At 44.8% G+C, this 6191-nt stretch overlaps 1 non-coding gene across 1 annotated transcript; it reads right to left on the bottom strand.

The window, feature by feature from the left end:
* Nucleotides 1-4440: 4440 nt before the first annotated feature.
* On the bottom strand, nucleotides 4441-4547 carry LOC118622037. The gene has a single exon (XR_004957875.1). It is a non-coding gene; the product is annotated as a U6 spliceosomal RNA (small nuclear RNA).
* Nucleotides 4548-6191: the final 1644 nt, after the last annotated feature.

The raw sequence follows: 6191 nt of genomic DNA, 5'->3' as shown, positions 1-6191 counted from the left end.
TTTCTGCCGCAGAGAACTCCCTGGAGGACTTCAAGCCAAACAAACAAAAATATCGACCACTGGAGAGTATTTCGGTCATCAGCTCTGAGAGGGCATATCACAATCTTTCTCTTCCATCTTCTCCACGAAACCTTTAGTAAACTGAAACTCATAGACAGGGACAACCGTGGGGTGGTCTCCAGAGAGAAAGGGGTGGGGGTAGCAAAGGGTAAAGGGGGCCAAATGTGTGGTGGCAGAAGGTGATTTGACTCTGGATGGTGGGCATACAATGCAATGTACACACAGAAATTTACACTTGAAACCTATACAATCTAATTAAGCAATGTCACCCCAATAAATTTAATTCATAAAAAAGCAACAAAGCACTTAAGTACTTTGAGATGAAGGGGTGAGTTAGTGTTTTAGGACGAATGCACGAGTTTCAGGGATATGTCAGAAGAAGAGGCTGGCTTTGGGGGAGAGCAGTCGTGTGGGTTCCATGGACAACACAGAGTGAAAAGGGGCGTAAGGGTGAAATGCTCGGTCTCTCTGACTCCACCTTTATTCTTGCCGCACTGTGCACTTTTCCCATGGCCTTCAGGCTAGTGCCTTCTGCTATAAATGTGCTAATTATCAGAGGAATTCTATCTGAGACTTGGGTTTTGGGGAGAACAGTCCCTGCCCAGAAGTTGCCTATCTTGAGAAGGTAGGGAAATATCTACAAATAATGACTGTTTATCAAAAATTTGCAGGAACCACGAGACCCAGCTCAGATCAGCCGACTCAACAGACCAGGAGCCAAGAGATTTGGAGATTTCATGCTCTACCTCAGATCCCTGCTGGTTCCCAGACATGGGTCCTCAACCACCTCCTGCCCCACCCATTTTTCTCCTTCCCTGGATTTAAAAGAAACCTGATCTTTGGGCTTAGGGAAGATGGATTTGAGGAACCTTTGTGGTCCCTATCGTCTTGATTGTGCACCTTCTTGATAAATAAACCTCCCCTTACTTTAAACTTTGATGTTTTGAACATTGACCATTTGAACCATTGGACCCATGAACTTTTGGACCAGTAACAGTGGGAGTTCAGAGGAGGGCCATGCGATGGAGGTTTGAGTAGGTCAACGAAGGCTTCCTAGATTGACAGCTCAGCTGAAACATGAGGGTGAATGGGAGCCAGCCAAGTGTTCTAGTCACTATTGCTATGCAACAAACCACCTCAAAGTTTAGAGTCTTAAAACAACCATTTCCCTTGGCTCACAGCTGGGAGGGTCGGGAAGTTGGGAAGGGCTTGCTGGGCAGTTGGCCCTTGGAATGGCTCAGGTGTTCACAGCCAGGTGATGCCAGGGCTGCCGTCACCTGAGGGCCGTGGACTGCTTCCTCGTGCTGCTGTGAGAAGTGCCACACACCGAGTGGTTTATTTCTCACAGACCTGGAGACTAGAAGTGCAACACCAAGGTGAACACAGAATGTTCATCCACATGGACCCAGGGCAAAGCCCTGAGACTAAAAAGCGACCTCAATAAGTGGAAGACAGGGGCAGACAGAAGAAAGGGACAGCCACTCCAGGTAGGGGAAAGTGCTTTACCCGCCTGTCCACATCAGGGCAATGGCTTCTTTTAGGAACCAACATGCCGTGGGACATAGGGGAGAGACACTGGGTTATGTCAGAAGGAAAGCATCAGTTATGATCAGACCGTCTCCGAGGGGGCTTGAGGGGACATTGTCTGTTTTGGTCCGGGTTTAGCTTGCTCGCAGGTCCAGCAGTGATCACACCGTGGAACTGTCTCTTCTTCACACTGGGGCATGCTCTTTCTAAAGACACAAGTGAGGGTCATTCCTGGCCTCTTCCTAGCTTCTGGGCGTTACTGCAATCCTTGGCTTATAGATGGATCCCATCACTCTCTGCCTTCGTTGTTACCCGACGTTCTCCCTGTCTGTCTCTTCATATGTGTTACTGTGCCCACATCTCTCTTCTTGTAAGGAAACCAGTCTTTAGATTAGGGACCACTCTAATCTAGCATGATTTTCCTTAGCTCTACAAAGACCCTATTTCCAATGAAGGTCACAGTCACAGGTTCCACAGGTTAGGACTTGAATATGTCTTTTTGGGCATCACCATTCAATCCATAACAGCTAGTCAGGGCTGAAAGCCCAAGATGGCTCACCCACATGTGGGCATTTGAGCTGGCTGTCAGCTCGGGGCTCAGCCGGGTGCCTAGTGTGGAGTCTGAGGGCAGCTGACCTTCTCACGTGGCGATTCACTAACTCCCCACTGAGAAGGGGAGGAGCTCCTGGCCTCGTCCCAGACATCAGGCAGCATCGTTTCTGACATACTCTGGCCGCTGCAGCGGCCACAAGCCTGCCCAGAATCAAGGAGAGGGACAGGGGCCACACCTCCCAATAAAAGGAGTGTCAACAAGTTGGCAGACATGTTTGACGTGGCCGCATCAGGCAAAGGGAAGGGTGCTGCTGGTGCCAGCGAGAAACAGGATGAAGGCAGAATGGCCAGATCAAGGTGCTTTCAGTTTGTGTGCAGTTGGTTCCAAAATGTTTGCTCAGAGGCTGACTGATGTGCTGGCATGAAACTGAGGAGAACACACAGAAATGAGATGGGGATGCAATCTGTTGTAGATCGAATGAAACTCGGGAAAAATAACTCCTCCCTCCTCCTTTCTCTTGACTTTTCTTTTTTTTCCTTCTCTTCCCTTCCCTCCCTCCCTCCTTCCCTTCCTTCCTCTTATACTTTGGAATCTCCTGATGTGTACTGGAAGTATTAACATTTACATTTTATAATGCAGAATCAAGTGTGGATACTATATATATGTCTGCCCATGATCCTTATTTATAAGTAAGCAGAATCTTAATTCATGAATTAATAAATCGATATTCTCTAATACGCATTATGGCACCAAACAAACCCATGCCTATTTTAGAGCTCGGCCAATCTAATCATAGGCTTTATGTTGCTTCAGAGCTATAGAGAAAAATCCAAGATATACATCAAGTATTGAAGGTAATAATTTGATCTAATTAGCTACCCTATGTCTTTTGATTGGAACATTTAAACCATTTACATTTAAGGTAATTATTGATAGATAGTTATTAGTTGCTATTTTAATTTTATGCCTGTGTTCCTCTCTCTCTCTCTCTCTCTTTCTCTCTCTTTGTTTCTTCTTTTTCTTACAACAGTCCCTTCAGTATTTCTTGGAGTGCTGGTTTGGTGGTGGTAAATTCTGTTAGCTTTTTTTAAATCCGTGAAGCTCTTTATTTCTCCTTCAATTTTGAATGACAGCCTTGCTGGATAGAGTAGTTTTGGATTCAGACCCTTGCCTTCCATTACTTCATATACTTCATGCCACTCCCTTCTGGCCTGCTTGGTTTCTATTGAGAAATCAGCTGACAGTCTAATGGGAGCTCCCTTGTAGGTAACTGTCTGTCTCTTGCTTCCTTTAAGATTCTTTCTTTGTCTTTAATGTTTGCCATTTTTATTATGATGTGTCTAGCTGTGGGTCTTCTGGGGTTCATCTTGCTTGGGATTCTCTGTGTTTCCTGGACTTGTGTGACTTTTTCCTTCACCAATTTAGGGACGTTTTCTGTCATTATTTCTTCAAACTGGTTTTCTATTCCTTTCTCTGATTCTTCTCCTTCCAGTATCCCTATAATGCAAATGTTGTTACGTTTTGTGTTGTCCCACAGCTCCCTTAAACTTCCCTCCTGCTTTTTAATTTTTTTTTCCATTTGCTGCTCTGCTTGAGTGTTTTTCTCCACCTTGTCTTCTAAGTTGCTGATTCGGTCTTCAGCTTCTTCTAATCTACTATTGAACCCTTCTAAGGTATTTTTCATAACCGTTATGTCATTCTTTATTTCCCTTGATTTTTATGCATAGCTTCTACCTCTTTTTTTTTTTTTTTAAGATGAAGTAGTTCCCAGTGAGCCTTTCATAATTCTTATTAAGTTGCTTGTAGTTCTCACCAAATTGTTTGAGCACCCTTAAAATCATTGCTTTGAATTCTTTATCTGACAAGTTGCTGTCTTCCATTTCCTGTAGTTCCTTTTCTGGTGATTCCTCTTTTTCTTTCCTTTGGGTGTTATTTCTTTGTCTCCCCATTTTAGCTGTCTGGTAGCTCTAGACCCACTGAGGGATGTTTGAATGTGTACGCAGCTCACTGTATATCAAATAAGTCTACTGTGCCTCCCAGACTGTTTTGTTGCATGTTGCCTCTTGCCTGCTGTGAATCCTGGAGGACTGACTACTGGGGGCTGGTATTGGTGTGTCCTGGTAGGAGCTGCTGCTGATCACATGGGCCCCTCTGGAGCTGTGTTCCCAGCTGGTTGCTGGTGCCACCTGCAGCTGTATAGCGCAGGCCCTGTTGGAGCTGTGCTCCCTGCCAGTAGCGTGGGCAGCTAGACTGCCAGTCCCTTTGGAGACCCGACTCCACACCTATCTTGTGGGCAGCTGAAAAATATGGAACGCTTCACGGATTTGCACGTCATCCTTGCGCAGGGGCCATGCTAATCTTCTCTGTATCGTTCCAATTTTAGTATACGTGCTGCCGAAGTGGGCACTGAAGGTAATAATTTGAAGGAGGTGGCATTCTAGAGTGATTTTTAAAATTTCCCTCTTTATACATTTCTATAGTTTTTAAAATCACCTCATAGACACATATCACTTTTAGAAGATCAACTATTAAGATATTATGACTCCAATTTGGACTTTTGCTTAAGAATTAGAGACAATATGTTACCTTATTTTTCAACAACTAAAAAGTCGAAACTTTCTTAAATGTCTTGGTATAATTGGTAAATTATTTCATTTCAAATCAAACACAGAAGGCGGTCTGGGGAACATTTTCACAGCATCTTCAGGGAAAGCCTCTCAGAGGAAATAACGATTTTGCTGAGTCCCAAAGAAAAAGAAGCCAGTTAATAAAGTGCTGAGCCAGAGCATTCTAGGTAGGAAAATAGTAAGTTCCAAGTCCTGGGGTGCAAGTATGCTCAGCTCATGTGAGGACGGTCAGAGGTTCTTGGGGCCCAAACCCGAGGGAGCATCCGTGGTGAGCATGGAAAAGGTGTCAAATGGCCCAGGTTTTCTAAGCAGGATTGACAATGCTTTCTGTGAAGCAGGTGAGATGGTTCATTCTTCAGGCTTTGTGGGCTTACAATAATAGACGCTGTTCAGCTGTCATCATGTGAGAAGCAGCTACAGACAATATGTGACTGTGGTTAGGTTGCAATGGACTTTATTTCTCGATCCTGTAATTTGAATTTTATATCATAGTCATGTGTCATGAAACCTCTTTGGAATTTTTGCAATTATTTAAAAATGGAAAATTCACTGATGTGTTGCGGGCCATCCAGAAGCAGACCATGGGCCAGCTCAGGGACCACGGTGAGAAGCAAACGTTTTTTCTAAGAGCAATAGGAATTTGTTGAAGCACTTTGAGAGGGTGTCTGTGACATCACTTCATTCATACTTCTATGATTTGCCTTGGGGCCTATGGAGAGCGAGTGTAGGGGCCGTGAATGGAACGGAGAGGCATCTCAGGAGGCTGGAGCACTGGACCAGAGGGTGTCAGTGGGCTGGACAGCGGTGGGCGGGACAAGGTGGCGGTCAGATCTGCGGACATCTGCCTCTGCGCAGAGAGCCCGGGTGAGGATTCAGACCTCGCTGTGCCCCGGGCCCTGGGCCATGGCCTTCCGACCTTCCGTGCATTTCCTCATTATTTGAAGCCAGTGCAAATCTCCACCGTCTCTCAAACATTCCTATTTCCAGCTTTAGAGATTCCTGAAACCCTTGCCATTCTAGGACTGGTTTTTAATAACAACATTGTTCCTAGAAACTTCCTGTCACCTGGGGGATGGGTATGCTTACAAATGGAAGGACTCAAATTGCTTGTAATTTCTCATTTGTCAGATAATTTGCCTTTGATAGTTGAAAGTAGAAAACATGGACTGAAAGATAGGAAGCAAGAAATGATGCATTTTGAGGGGGTGAAGTACGGTAGACCAGGGCAGAGATGTTCTTCCTGGAGGGGTTATGGCACTGGTACAGATAAATATGAACTGTTACTTGCTGACTCGTGTCCCCCTCCAAATTTAAATATTGAAGTCCTAACCCTTAGTACCTCAATCCTTAGTACTTCAAATCGTAACTGTATTTGGAGATGGGCTTTCTAAAGAGGTAATTAGGTTAAAATTCAGTCATTAAGG

The sequence above is a fragment of the Molossus molossus genome, unplaced genomic scaffold (assembly GCF_014108415.1).
Source record: "Molossus molossus isolate mMolMol1 unplaced genomic scaffold, mMolMol1.p scaffold_m16_p_8, whole genome shotgun sequence".
NCBI classification, from domain to species: Eukaryota; Metazoa; Chordata; class Mammalia; order Chiroptera; family Molossidae; genus Molossus; species Molossus molossus.
Note: the sequence above shows the minus strand (reverse complement) of the source record. Positions and strands in the feature narration are given on the sequence as shown.